The following is a 16,332-nucleotide window of genomic DNA, read 5'->3' on the forward strand; positions in this document are numbered from 1 at the left end:
AAGAGAAGAAGAGGATTGGCTTTCCTAGAGCGGAGCTTAACTGGTAGGGCAGGGGTCTCCAACCTTGGCGACTTTAAGCCTGGCGGACTTCAACTCCCAGAACCCCAGCCAGCAAAGCTGGCTGGGAATTCTGGGAGTTGAAGTCCTCCAGACTTAAAAGTTGCCAAGGTTGGAGATCACCGCTGTAGGGAATAATTGTTTGAAAACATAAAGCATGACCAGCTCTAAGGACAAATTAGAGAGAATGGCTAGAGGGGGAATAAGCAAGATGGTAAAGGAACTGTAATTTAGGATGGTAAATTGAAGGATGATTGCAGGGAGATGTGACAGCTCTCTTCAAGTAGACACCTGTGGACACAAGTCTTAAAGTTGCCAAGGATGGAGACCCCCGATCTAAAGGGTTGTCATTAAGAAGCTGGGGCAGAATTGTTCAAAACTGTTTCAGAAGTTAGAAAAATGAACAACAGGTTAAATTACAAAGTTGTAGATTTTAGTCGGGCATCAGTAAACATGTACTAATAGTGGGAACTGTTAAATTGTGGAGTAGAGTGCCATGGGAGATGGTGGATTTGCCTGGCTGGACTTGTTTAAACAGGAGCAGGACAATCATCATTTGGGGATGCTGTAGTACCGGATTCCTGTACTGACTGAGGTTTGGACCTGATGATATCCAAGTTTCTTTCTAAGTCTTAATTCTATGGTTGTCAAAGGAATGATAAAAGAATTTTTGTGAGGGTTTCAAAATGGCAGCCAGTGGATTATCGAACCCATAGGCTGGATAGGCATGTCATATTTGGAATGAAAAATATCCAGATGACCACCAGATGGCAGTAAAGAGATACAGAAAGGTCTGATTATTTTGTATTGCTTTTGAATGTTTTCTCTCTGGCTCTACAAAACCCATATATTAGCTATAGCATATCTAGTATAGTGCCTCCATTAAGATGGCTGCCTAAGTATTACTTTGTCATTGACTCATCTGATTTAATAAATGGCAAAGGTGTTTCCATGGAAGAAATGCTGATTTACTTTTGAACTGATCAAAATATGTATTTCAGGTGACTTCTTCTGTTGCAGAGGTTCATACTGAATTAAATGTGGCTCTGACAAAGACTTCGATGAAAAGTCCTCGTAATAGTATTTCTACACAAAAGTTTTAGATTGCTGCCTCTCTTCTACTAAACTGATTTTTCTTCTGAAGAGAAATACTTTCTTTCAAGCCAGAGCAAATGATGAAACATTTAATGTCACTTTTAGTCACAATTCTTTGGCAAGAGTGTAAAGTGGTACTTGCAGCTCAATGTCTTGGTTCACAGACAGCTCTGGCATTCAGAGGGAGAATTGTTATAGGTGTGTGTGTGTGTGTAGATTTGTGCTGAAATTCACAAGCTGTCCTAGCAGCCTCTTTTTTTCAGGGCAGCGGCTTTCTGTAAAATGAGAACTAAAATTGAGATAAATTTCAAAATCAATTTTGTGGTGTGATGTGATGGACCCTCATGAGTACATCTAAGGATATGAACAGATTTTCAAGAAATCTCAAAGAAATGTGTGGAATTTCTTGGAGGAGTCACGGGCATCTACTGTATATTCCCAGATTGACTTTAGGGATTAATTAAAGGACTCACTCAAACCCCCCACACATGGTGTGTTCCCACTAACTGATAAGGCTTTGCTTTGGTTTGGCAAATTGCGTGAAGTGAATTATTATGTTTGTAATCCATGGCTTAAGACTTAGCATGTTGAGCGAACCCAGCTAAGGATGATTTAGCCAAACTTTATTGAATATATCGTTTATTTATTTATTTATTTATTTATTTATTTATTTATTTATTTATTTATTTATTTATCAAATACATAATAAATAATATATATAAGTATAAAGCATGAAATAACCATACAAATTAGATACAATCAAAGAACATTAGGACAGGAACGGTAGGCACACTGGTACTCTTATGCACGCCCCTTAAAGACCTCTTAGGAATGGGGTGAGGTCAACATGCACGGTCACTCACGCTCTCGTCACTTCTCGACTGGATTATTGCAATGCTCTCTACATGGGGCTACCCCTGAAGTGTACCCGGAGACTGCAGTTAGTCCAGAATGCAGCTGCGCGGGTGATTGAGGGAGCACCGCGTTGCTCCCGGGTAACACCACTCCTGCGCAGTCTGCACTGGCTACCTGTGGTCTTCCGGGTGCGCTTCAAGGTTTTGGTTACCACCTTCAAAGCGCTCCATGGCTTAGGGCCCGGGTACTTATGGGACCGCCTGCTGTTTCCACATGCCTCCCACCGACCCGTACGCTCTCACAGAGGTCTTCTCAAGTGCCGTCCGCCAAGCAGTGTCGGCTGGCGGCCCCCAGGGGAAGGTCCTTCTCTGTGGGAGCACCTACTCTCTGGAACGAACTTCCCCCCGGTTTACGCCAATTCCTGACCTTCGGACCTTCCGCCGGAAACTGAAAACTTATTTATTTATACAAGCGGGACTGGCCTGATTTTTAAATTTTAAATTTAAATTTTAAACTTTTAATGGTAATTTTATTGGGTATTTTTATGGTCAATCGACGGTTTTAATTTGGCCTTTTATTGAATAAGTTTTTTAATTGTTATTTTAATATGTATATTAATTGTTTTAAATGGAGGCTGTACACCGCCCTGAGTCCTTCGGGAGAAGGGCGGTATAGAAGTTTGATAAATAAATAAATAAAAATAAATAAACAGTAGACAGTCTTAGGTTAAAGTTTTGGGGATTTTGGGATGAGACCACAGAATCTGGTTGTGCATTCCAGGCATTAACAACTCTGTTACTGAAGTCATATTTTCTACAATCAAGATTGGAGTGGTTCACTTTAAGTTTGAATCTATTGTGTGTTTGTGATTGTTGTGGTTGAAGCTGAAGTCATTGACAGGAAGGACATTGTAGCAGATGATTTTATGAACTATGCTCAGGTCACACCGAAGGCGGCATAGTTCTAAATTTTCTAAACCCAGAATTTCAAGTCTGGTGGCATAAGGTATTTTGTTGTGAGCAGAGGAGTGGGGGACTCTTCTTGTGAAACATTTCTGGACGTGCTCAATTGTATTAATGTCCGATATGCAGTGTGGGTTCCAGACAGATGAGCTGTATTTGAGAATTGGTCTAGCAAATGTTTTGTATGCTCTGGTTAGTAGTGTAATCTTACTGGAGAAGGAGCTACGCAAGATTAGGTTTACAACTCTTAATTCCTTTTTGGTGATGTTGTTACAGTGGGCTTTGGCACTTTGATCATTTGATATGAGTACTCCAAGGTCCTTAACAGAGTGAGGGTCATCTACAAGATCATGTCCATCTAGTTTGTATTTTGTGTTCTGATTCTTTTTGCCAATATATAAGACAGAGCATTTGTTGGTTGACTTACGTGATCTCAAAATCTAGACCCATATTTGAAAACCTATAACACTCACCTAATCCATAGTGTGGGTTTTCCAAATTGGGGGTTCTCTACATGTTACTTCCAGAATACCTAGCCAGAATTCTTAAAATCCCAGTGGATCCAGGAGATTCGCCTCACGCCCTTCAGATTCCCCCATTCCTAAGATGTCTGTTCATTATAGTGCTTTAGTCTGACTTCCACATCTCCTCAGGAGTTGTTTTAGCATATCCTAGCATATCCTCAATTGTATCCAATTCTCAGTTTATCCAAAACTTTGCAAGAAAGAGAAGTGAAAATCTTTTTTCTCTCTCAGCCCGCTATTGAATATTTCCAAGGTCATTACAGGACGAATGAGTCTTCCTCAATCTCTTGGGCTGCAAATTTTTATGCTAACAACTCTGCATAGCCCTTGCTGGTTCTATTTTATTTTAGCATTCATTTTCTTTCAGTCACTCGCCTTCACTGAAATTGATGGGGATTTAGGCAAGTGATCCATGTGTTTCATTTCGGGTATGGATGAGCTACCTCATTTTTATGTCCTTCAGGAGAGATTTACAGTACAGCTTAAAGTTTTAGATTATTGTGTAACAGGAAAAAATATATATACGGAAAAAGCTTTTCTATGAATTCTTTGGACTTGTAATCATGTGTGCCACAGATTTTATGTCTGAAAGTCACAGTTCTTGCCAATCATTGTGCTGCAAGATAGAATAATGCTATATACAATAATTCTGAGGTAAAAGATGCAACTCTTCCCCACTATAAAAATGAGGAGCATATAAACAGTTGTCATCAATCATATTGGTGATAAGGATTGTTTATTATTTATATATTTAAAATATTCATATAGCTGAACTGCTGAAGAAACATCCAGTACTTTAGAAATTATGTGTTCAGGGATAAGTACCTTCAAGTGGAGAAAAAGCAAATCTTTAGAAATGTACTTTTTCACACAGTTTATCGAAGAATCAGGCGTAGTGATTGTAATAAGTAGACTAGCTTTCTTCATGCTAATGCTTAATAGATCTTCTGGACCAACTCTCATAATACACAGTCAACATACTCAATGGCTGCTGTAGCCAAAGAACACATATTTTACATATTTGAATACTATGCATCTGCTCTCTATGCTCTTCCTGTAGGAAATCACTAGTAGTGAATAACTTCAGGAATACAGATATACTAATTCTGCACCTCATCTCATTGCACAAAGCAATGGGAAGCCAACTTCTAATTGTCTCACTTTGGGTGTCAAAATGGATAATCACTGGGAATCCACCAACAGACCAGACAAAGACTGCATCATCTTATAAGTAGCCTGTCCCTGAGCTATCAGAGATCCTGGAGCAACAAAAAATAAAACGAAAAATCTTTCACTGCCACGCTGTAATAAAGAAACTGCATAATGCAAGCAAATAAATACAAACTGTTAAGGCTCCCTTCTACATGTTCATTTTGTGGGACATTGGCAAAAAATAAACAGCCGATTGATTGCTACACAGGCAACCTAGTTGCCAAGACTCCTGCTGTTTCTGCTGTTGCATGAAAAAGCTCCTTGAAGATGGGAGAGTGAAAGGATGGTAGGTCGACATCTCTGTAACTTTCCGCAATAAATTTAATCCTGATTGCACATTGCAAGGCCTAGAGATACTGTAGGAGAATGGAAGGTATAAATAATTTTAATATTTTAAATAATTTTAAGTAATTCCTACAGATAAGTAGCAGGAACAGATTTTTGAAGCTCTGGGATTATGAAGCATGGTACCTAAAGAGGAAGAGGAGGTGGTGTGATGGACTATAGTGAAGTGGCAGTTTCCCAAAAAGGAGAAAGCACATTCCAAGGAGTGGGGGGTGATACAAGAGGCAGCCTAGCCTGGAGCTGGATAGGAGACAGAGGAAGAAAGTCAGATGAGCCAACTCCCTAGAATTTCCCAGAGAATATCTTTTGGAGCGAGAGTCATAAAGGTTTGGTCTGGCAAGATTCTGTCTATTGGAGATAAGTAAATAAAGAGCTAGACTTTGGCTGGATTATTTTTATGTCACTTTTCTGCGGGTCTGACATCAATCTTGCCAGACTCAAGGCTATCACTAGCAGATCAGTAGTGGTTGCTACCGGTTCTCCCCAGTTCACAAGAACTGGTAGTAAACATTTTGAGTAGTTCGGACAACCAGTTGTAAAAATTATGCCTGGCCCTGCCCCCAATCTATTGCTGCCTCCTGACTCCCAGATGAACGGCTAGAAGGAAAAAATCAGGACTCACTTGTCGAAGAAGAGAAAAAAAAACAAGACACCGTCCCTTTAAATTGAGAAGCCAAGAAGCCTCCCAACTGATCGGCTCGCTTCTCAGTCAGGAGATCACTTGGCAAAGAAGAAAGGGAGGGGGGGGAAACGCTGTCGCTTTAAATTGACAGAGGGGCTAGAAGCTCCTTTCTCGGTCAGCTGAACAACAAATTGGATAAGAGGAGGAATTCTTATATGGTTCAATGTTTTTGAAGTTTTGGGGTTTGTGCAACATGGGCTTTGTGTTTCTAAAAAGGTTTGGGCGATTTCCATTGTGAAGTATCCTGTCTTGAATGAGTTTTCTGCCTGCTTGTAAATGGAGCCGAACTTCCGGCTTCCACTTTCTATGATCTCTAAGCACGCTGTTTTCTGCTTACAAAGTTTCCTTTATGCAGCTGGCAGGAATGTGGAATTCCAGGCAGGTTCCTTGCTAGCAGCTTGATTATTCCTTAATTATCTGGGATATTTTATTTGGGAAATGAAGAGGGGGGAATTTGATTCCTTCCCAGAATAGATTAGTGAGGTGGGGAGGAAATGGGGATTTTGAAGTAACCTTCCCCTGGAGTGGGGAGGGAATGGGGATTTTAGGCTTGCTGTCAAACATCAGCCATAATACTAATGATTGTTTTGAACAATATGCAGGTTGTATTACATGAATGGCTATTTTAAACGTGAAATTATGACTGAAACCTATATAGGTTCACACTGTCAGGAAGTTTGTCCTTAGTTTTAGGTTGCTTCTCTTTGTTGAGTTTCCATCCATTGCTTCTTGTTTTGCCTTCTGGTGCTTTGGAAAATACTCCCCCCCCCATTTCTAGCAGCCCCTTAAAAGCCTGTTGCCTATCACACTTTTGGGCAAAGGATGTGAGCCATTTCCTCTTTTCAGTGGTTAATGAAAGTGCATCTATAGCAGAGGTCTCTAACCTTGGCCACTTTAAGACTTTAAGACAGCAAAGCTGGCTGAGGAATTCTGGGAGTTAAGTCCATAAGTCTTAAAGTGGCCAGGTTTGGAGACCCCTGATCTATAGTATGTAGATAATAAAGTTGCAAAAAGGTGAACAACATTTTTGCAGAACTATAGATACGTTGAGGCTGGGTGTGACAAGGAATGGCTGGGAGGGGAGGGGCCAGGCGAGGTACCCCTTGACATGAGAGATATTGACTTGGCCACACCTACCCAGTCATATGATCATCAAGCCACACCCACTGTCACATGACTATCAAGCCCCGCCCACAAAAAGCCCGCCCACAGAACCAGTAGTAAAAATTCTGCCTGGCCCCACCCCCAATCTATTGCTGCCTCCCGACTCCCAGCTGATTGGCTAGAAGGAAAAAATCAAGACTCACTTGTCGAAGAAGAGAAAAAAAAACAAGACACCGTCCTTTAAATTGAGAAGCCAAGAAGCCTCCCAACTGATCGGCTGCTTCTCAGCCAGGAGATTGCTTGGCAAAGAAGAATGGGGGGGGGGGGAACGCTGTCATTTTAAATTGACAGAGCTCGAAGCTCCTTTCTGGGTCAGCTGAACAACAAATTGGATAAGAGGAGGAATTCTTATACGGTTCAAAGTTTTTGAAGTTTTGGGGTTTGTGCAACATGGGCCTTTGTGTTTCTAAAAAGGTTTGGGCGATTTCCATTGTGAAGTATCCTGTCTTGAATGAGTTTTCTGCCTGCTTGTAAATGGAGCCGAACTTCCGGCTTCCACTTTCTATGATCTCTAAGCACGCTGTTTTCTGCTTACAAAGTTTCCTTTATGCAGCTGGCAGGAATGTGGAATTCCAGGCAGGTTCCTTGCTAGCAGCTTGATTATTCCTTAATTATCTGGGATATTTTATTTGGGAAATGAAGAGGGGGGAATTTGATTCCTTCCCAGAATAGATTAGTGAGGTGGGGAGGAAATGGGGATTTTGAAGTAACCTTCCCTGGAGTGGGAGGAATGGGGATTTTAGGCTTGCTGTCAAACATCAGCCATAATACTAATGATTGTTTTGAACAATATGCAGGTTGTATTACATGAATGGCTATTTTAAACGTGAAATTATGACTGAAACCTATATAGGTTCACACTGTCAGGAAGTTTGTCCTTAGTTTTAGGTTGCTTCTCTTTGTTGAGTTTCCATCCATTGCTTCTTGTTTTGCCTTCTGGTGCTTTGGAAAATACTCCCCCCCCCATTTCTAGCAGCCCCTTAAAAGCCTGTTGCCTATCACACTTTTGGGCAAAGGATGTGAGCCATTTCCTCTTTTCAGTGGTTAATGAAAGTGCATCTATAGCAGAGGTCTCTAACCTTGGCCACTTTAAGACTTTAAGACAGCAAAGCTGGCTGAGGAATTCTGGGAGTTAAGTCCATAAGTCTTAAAGTGGCCAGGTTTGGAGACCCCTGATCTATAGTATGTAGATAATAAAGTTGCAAAAAGGTGAACAACATTTTTGCAGAACTATAGATACGTTGAGGCTGGGTGTGACAAGGAATGGCTGGGAGGGGAGGGGCCAGGCGAGGTACCCCTTGACATGAGAGATATTGACTTGGCCACACCTACCCAGTCATATGATCATCAAGCCACACCCACTGTCACATGACTATCAAGCCCCGCCCACAAAAAAGCCCCGCCCACAGAACCGGTAGTAAAAAAATTTAGAACCCACCCCTGTAGCAGATGCAGAAAAAGATCACAAGATATTTAGAACACAACAGTAGGATCTATAGATATATCATCCTGATTGATGTATTGTTAGCTAAATCTGAATGAAATACCAGCCACTTATGCAGGATTTAAATTTAGGATAGAATACAGTGTGTACCTATTTAGACAGCCCCTTATTAACCATTTTCAAAGAAAGAATAGGTTAATAGAAAAATGCAGTGTGAAGAAAGTCCAGCATGCACATAATTTATCCCTTTGAACAGAAACAAAGAGAAAGAGACTTCTTGTATATACTGTATTCTGAAACAGATTTGATACTTTAAATGAAATGCAACTTCCTATGACTGTTCTCAGAAAATATGATCCATCTGTATTTCCCTACAAATAGGCTATATCCGGACCTGTTATTTGAACAATTTTCAAGAGCATCAAAAATGAATTGTTACAAGCCCTGAACAATTCAAATCCTATTTCTGAGACATACCACATTTGCAATATTTTATGGATGATTTGGGAGCTTCTCCAACTTTACCTTTTAAGGAGATATATGAATGAGGCTATTTCTGTGATGTTCATTTGCATTGCTATTGCGGAGAACTTTCTTTACCATCATTTTGGCCAACACCTGTTTTACATCTTAGCCCAAAAGTAGAGAATAGAAGGCTTTTAGGACACGTAACTCCCAACAACCCCAGACTAATAAGTAATATTTAGGAGAATAGGAGAATCAGATTTCATATCCTATCTAATACATATAGACAAATGTATTCCATAACATGCTACCGATCATTTGTACTCTCCTCCCACTTTGAATTTTGTCTTTGCCTTTGAAATAAGGAAGGACATATATAAGATCTGGAAAGAGAATAGATCCTTGAGGTAGCATAGATAAGAATAGTACAGAACTATACAGATTATGTCAGAAAAGCTGGAGTTTAGAATTAACTGAGGTTGGCAGAGAAAGCTAACAAAAAGGGTTCTTTTTTATTTCTGTTCAAAACAAAAACAGTGGAAAAAAATCAATATACCATCAGATCGGTAAAGACTCAAAATGCTAACAGATAAGAAAGAAAAGGCAGGGCAACTCAATTTCTTTTTTGGTTAGGACTTATCCCTCAAGAGTATATGGGTTCCTCCAAGAAATATTTCTAGAACATTGTGAAAAGCAGAATGAAAGAACAGGAATTGAGTTAGCCATTGGTAGAAACATGGTCGGAGAAAGCCTATTTACCTTATTTTTATATAATTATCTAATGGTGGATTGAACATTTAAGTGTTCTCTTTTAAAAAGAAAACATTCCAGAGGACTGGAGAAGTGACCTATGATTACAGGAATACAAATATTAACTCAATTTTCTAGCAAGAAGAAAAGGACGACACAACAGCCAGATTTAATGGGTGTATCTGGGAAGATTCTAGAATGGATCATAAAGAAATTGATCTATAAGCATCCTGAAAACAATTTTTTTTAATTTTGAATTTATATCCCGCCCTTCTCCGAAGACTCAGGGCAGCTTACATTACATTACAAGAAATCCTCAGGGATTTGTCAAGAACATATCTTGACAGATTAACCCTCTGCATCCCTTTTTTTCTCTGGCATTTTAACTTCCTTAGTAAATCATGGGAATGCTTTAAATATATTTTTCTTTCAACAAAGTTTTTGTCAAAGTATCTCACAACATTCTAATTTGCAAGTTAGTTAAACATTGGCTGGATGGCCTGATGTTTAAGCTGATGACTGACTTGAAAATCAAGGGGCAAGAAGATGGATTGAGATAATTCTTAGTATAATTCTGGGTCCTTTACTTTTCAATATTCAGTAGATGATGTGGTATAAGTCATTTGTTGAGATAGTCAGTTATAGAAATCAAGTAAATAATAAATAAATAAGATTTTTAAAATATAAACTTTCAGGGCAGTTTGCCCCAGTTCGGGTGAAGCGGTAGCAGCATCGGTGGGAGGCTCCGCCCACCTGCCCGGACATCATCAAAAATGCTCTGTGCATGTGCAGAAGTGCCACATGCTCACAAAGTGAGCACACGCACCTGCACACTCCCAATAGCAAACCGGTAGCGAAGAAAATTGAAACCCACTACTGGTTCAGGGTGAAACAAGGATGGGATAGCTGAAACTTTAGACGATAGAAATAAAACTAAAAACCATCTTGCTAGAATAACAGGTTGAAAATAACAAAATGAAATTTAACAGCAAATTGTGAAATACTTTACTAATAAAAATCAAACACATGGATATAGGAAGAGAGATACGTATATTGGTATATTGTCTATACTGCATACTGTGCCTGTAAAAAAATGGTAAATGCATTTCTATGCTGAATCAAGAAGTAACATTTCTATTTTATTCTGTATTGGTCAAGTGCTTATATCGAGGATGCCACTGAATCAGACGAGAACAAGTTCAAAGAAAAGCAAGGAGGATGTGGAAAAGAGGTTTTTGAAGCTAAGTCCTATGAGCTGAGATTTAAGCAGATGAGATGTTTAGCCTTGAGAATTTGGAGAGGGAAATATGGTAGCACTCCTCAACTGAAGTACAGAATAAAAGTTACATAATGGAAGGTTAAAAAAAACCCTGTTCCTCATTGTTCCAAAGAGCAAGATACAGAATGATGGATTTGACTTACTAAACTCAGAATCTGATTAAATAACAGAAAGAAAAGCCATAACGTTTTTACAATGTTTTTACAAAATTGTCCGGAGAGTTGGACTTCCGGGTGGCTCCACCTCTTCGCTGAGCCCTAATTAAAGGGGCTCCGCACTGAACATCGTAAAGCCAGGAAAAGCCGGCTTTAATCTTTTTCCCTGGATGAAAGGGGAAGATAAGAGCAGCAGGAAATGTTGGTAGACCTCCCCAGAGGCTTTGTTTTAATTAAGCAGAGCTCAAGGGTCGACGGGTCCCATAAATATTCCTGCCATCTCCGACTTCAGTGCGCTCCTGTAAAAGCAGGAAAAGAAGAAAGTGTCCATCTCTGCTAATTGTCTTATCTTTATGGATCTCTTTAAGCAGACGGGATGAGTGCCAGCGGACAATTATTGGATTGCAAGTATTTTTGATTTCCTGACTTCTACCTTTTAAAAAAGAGAAAAAAATTGTTCCTTTGTTTTAATTGACTCTTAAAGATGGCGCCTGAACGGGAGTGAAAGTGACGAATGGAATTTCAAACAGTCTGTGCAACTAAGAAGATAAGAAATGTTATGTGTGGATTTTAATGAAGTGAACTGAGCTCTTCTATATTTAAAGGGGAAAAGAGAAGTTTCTAGATTTATATTTTGTGAATTTTAAAACTGAAATGGCTACTAAACCACCTAAGACTGGGGGCAGAAGGGGTTCTGAACCAGCTTTAGAAGATCTGATTAAAGAGCAAGGGAAAGTGGCTGAAGAAAGGTTTAAGGAGATTATGGATAATAATGAGAAAATAAGAGAAGAAATAAAAGAGAATAATAAAAAAATAAGAGAAGATATCTTGATGGCTTTTCAAGGTTTGGCAAAAGACTGGAGGTGGTGGAGGAGGAGGTGCAAGAAATTGTTCAGTCAAATCAACAAATAGAAAATAGAATGGGGAATGCAAATCAAATTGGATAAAATGAAGATCAAGTGGTGGTGATGCAGTATAGAATGATGGAAGGAGCTCTGAGAATTAGAGGTTTGAATGAGGAGAAAGGGAAGATTTAAAAATTTTATCAGAAGCTCTGGCTGAATTTATTGAACTTGATCCACAAGAGGTTGCTTATCAAATTGACAAAATTTATAGAGTTAATTCTTGGATTGCTAGGCAAAAGAAACTTCCTAGAGACATTGTGGTTTATTTTTTGAAAAGAACAGTGAGGAATCAAATTTTGCAAGTTGCTTTTCAGAAAAACTTGAAAATAGGGAACAGGAGTTGAAGGTTTTGAAAGAGATTCCTCCCAAGATGTTAAGGGATAGAAAGGACTTTACATTTTTACACAAGAACTTAAGAAATACCAGATTCAATTTAGATGGGAGGTTCCAGTTGGCTTGACAGTGTATTATCAAGGAAGGAGATATCGTATTGACACAGTGCTTAAGGCCAAAGATTTTCTTTCTACAGTGCTGAAATTTGAAATAGAAATAATAGAAAAAAGAATTCAAGAGACTCAAATGGGTGTGGAAGCTGAGGTGATTCCAGTGATGTTACCATCAGAGGAACAACCACAAGAACAAAGACTGACGAGGGGAGCCCTTAAGCGTAAAGAAAAGGAGCAACAAACTCAAAGTAAAGTTCAGGATTCTGCTACAGAAGCGGTGGAGGAGCACGTCAAGATACGGGAGGACGATCTTCAGTTGATTGCTCAAAGGCTTCAGCAGCCCAGTAATGGCAAATAAAATCTTGACTTGGAATGTCAATGGTTTGAACTCAGCTCAGAAGAGAAGAAAAATATTTCATTATTTGAAACAATTTAAAAATGATGTTATTTGCTTACAAGAAACGCATATTAAATTGTCAGATCAAAAGTACCTAATAAACTCAAAGTTAGGTAAACATTTTGTTGCTTCAGCTTTGGAGAAAAAACATGGTATAGTGGTTTATTTGAGAAAAGATATACCAGCCAAGTTAATAGAGGCAGATATTCAAGGAAGATATATTGCTATTGAACTTACAATAGAAAGATGGCGAAGATATCAGCCTTTTTGAAAGACAATACGCAAGAAAGATACTTAAAGGAATGGAAAAAATGGATTGACTATATTCAACGTAGATATCAGACTAAGAGTTATCAGACTGTTTTTGAATGATTATGATGTATTATTTTTGATTGCTTTTGGGGGAAGTTAGGAATTGATGATTGTAGGGGTACAATTAAGTTGGGATGAAAATTTTTTAGCATATGTTTGTTTTATTTTTAACTATACCTTGTGCTCGTTCCGGGAAGTCGGGGGGGGGGGAGGGGGGTTGCGAAGGGAGGGGGGAGGAGGGGGGGAAAGGGGAAAAAAAAATTTTTGTAAAACTTTTTGAATAAAAAAAAAAAAAAAAAAAATTGTCCGGAGAGTTGATAGACTCCTCTACATTGAATATCTTCGAATAGCTGGTCATCTCTCAGGGACACCTTAATTTGCATCTCTATCAGTATAGGGGGTTGAAATGGCTGTTTTCAATTTTATGAATTTGGACACGTTATGTGAAGACACAGTTCTGAGTGGTGCGGTGGCCTAGAAGTGGAGCCGTCACCTCACAATCAGGAGGCTGTGAGTTCAATCCTAGGTAGAGGCAGATATTTCTCTCTTTGAGCACAATGAGAATATATCTCCTGAATATAACTCCGCATTGGTGACAGGAAGGGCATCCAGCCAGTAAACACTCAGCTCCATTCAGTTGCCCAGACTCCACCCCGCAAGGGATTATGGGTTCATTAAAAGGAGATAATGATGCGAAAACATAGCTGTCTGATAACCAGTCGCAAGGTGGATTGATTTATGTCCAGTAGCTATGGGTACATCATCAGAACACCAGATTAAAGCAGATCATCATGGGCATTTTTTAAATGTGATCATTAAAAGTCAACACCAACTTATCTGTACATAATCAGCAGTGGTAAAATTCAAATTTTTTAATACTGGTTCTGTGGGCGTAGCTTGGTGGGCATGGCAGGAGAAGGATACTGCAAAATCTCCATTCCCTCCCCAATCCTGGGGGAAGGATACTGCAAAATCCCCATTCCCTCCCCACTCCTGGGGGAAGGATGTTGCAAAATCTCCATTCCCACCCTACTCTGGGACAGCCAGAGGTGGTAATTGCTGGCTCTCCGAACTACTCAAAATTTCCACTACCGGTTCTCCAGAACCTGTCAGAACCTGCTGGATTTCACCCCTGATAATCAGTTAATGTTATGATTCCATCTTTATATACAATAACTCTCTCCACTCTTATCTGATTCCATTTAAACAGAGAGGTCTCTAATTTATTATTCTGATTATTCGAGCTTTAAATCTGTGTGCAAAAAAACCCCCATGTGCTGGTTCATTTCTTTTATATCATAAGCATATAGCCCCAACTAGGTTGCTGCTTACTCTGTAGCTTTTCCTGCTCTCACCTGATGCCTCTGAAGTCAGAGGAGACCTCTTTCGATTGGATAAATGAACAGGGAAATGTTTATTTTCTAATCTGCATGGAGCAAAGTGAATTGGAAATTAGCATCTATGAAATGAATTATGAAATAACAAAGACCATTAGCAGCTGAGCAAGAGTGGACTGGATATCAGGTGTCATATGTAGGTTTTTATAGCCTAGAGTGCTTGGCATAAGGAACAACTTCTCTTGAAGGACACAATATTGTATGAAACGAAGAGGCTGATCTGGAAGGCAGGGTTAAAGGTGTCACTTTAGTCCAGTCCAGTCCCCCATGAATTCTGTTGACTCTTACCTACTGCTAATTTAGCTTCCACTGTTAGTTGACTAGATTCTGGTATTAGAGGTAGCAATAATAAACTCTACTCTGAACTCAACAAATGTTCCTTGTTATTTGCACCTGACATTAGAGAAAAATTGAATGTAATAAATCATTCTAATAAAGATAAATCAGGAATTTAGAAAGATGGTGGCATTGGTCTGTGAACAATTTTGAAACCCTTCTGTGTTCTGATTTTACCTTCCCTCTTGCTCCCTATCTTTTTCTAAGCTTAGAGGGCAAAGTAAAAAAAATGGCTATTACATTATTTTATTTATGTCTGTTTATTTATTTATCAAATTTATATTGCCATCCATCTCACCAAAGGTCACATTAATGCAGCCTGAGCTAATAACTCATGGTTCTGTTTAGTTTACTACTAAAATAAATATGGCAAATGACCTAGTATTCTGCTTCACAACAATTTATTTGAGTAATAGAAAGTCGTGGCTCAAATATATCTGTTATTCCTACATCTGCTCTAAGTAGGACAGAGGTCTAAGAGGGATACTTCTGGTGCTCTTCATGCTTGAAACTGAGCTCTGTTTGTCTTGTGGTTCCTGGATTGATCTGGCAAAGGCGGTTGCTTAGATTCTATGGACTGAAGCAGCATGAAAGTCCAAATAAAGTAATCAATGAAGAGCCACATACGGTATCTGTTTCAGTTAGAAAATGGGTGTTTAGAAAGAGGGGAAGGAGAATAAAATTCTTCAACCTCTCTAACATCTAGTCAGCATGTCTTACGAAATGTATAAGTGCAGCCCAATTCTTGGGCATAAATGTAATCGAAGTTCTTACATTTTTATGTCTTCCCCATCAGCAGGGTGTTGTTGTGCCTCGTCCTCCTCAGCCGAGCCCCTCCCATCTCCTCCCGGGCCTGTTATCAGACTCCGAGTCTGGTAATGAAGATGAACGGCCTGTCATGCCTCCAGCCCCCGGCCCTGGCCCCATGCCTGGAGAGGAGTCAAGGAGTGAAAACAGAAACCCAATACAGCTCGCTCATACAGTGTGTGTTCCTTTGACGCAGCCGTCAGAGCAGGAAGTCACCAAGTGGTGCAATTACCCGGACCTGCTCCCTCTGACCCCTCCCTTTCCCAGATGCCGACAGTAGAGACAGCTGAAGACAATTCAGAGTGGGAGGATCCTCGCTTCCGGAGATCTGAGAGGTGACGCCAGCAGAAGGAAGGGTGGGGCAGGCCTGGATAAATGCTGAGTCATGGAGCCACACCCCACAGCCTATATAAAGGACCTGCTTTTGGCATTCCAACCTTGAGTCAAGCAAAGTCTCATCTAGTTTACTGAAGTCACAACTTGGACTCCTGCCTGCCCTGAGAAACCTCGACGGAATTTGGCAAAGCTACAGAGGCTTCGTTGCCACGCTTGATACGGACTTCCTAGACCTGGTTGTCGGAGGGGGAGGGGGACACGACAGGTGTGATACTAGATAGCAATAGCACTTAAGACTTATATACCGCTTCACCGTGCTTTACAGCCCTTTCTAAGTGGTTTACAGAGTCAGCCTATTGCCCCCAACAATCTGGGCTCTCATTTTACCCACCTCGCAAGGATGAAAG

Source organism: Ahaetulla prasina, chromosome 1 (genome assembly GCF_028640845.1).
Source record: "Ahaetulla prasina isolate Xishuangbanna chromosome 1, ASM2864084v1, whole genome shotgun sequence".
Taxonomy (NCBI): domain Eukaryota; kingdom Metazoa; phylum Chordata; class Lepidosauria; order Squamata; family Colubridae; genus Ahaetulla; species Ahaetulla prasina.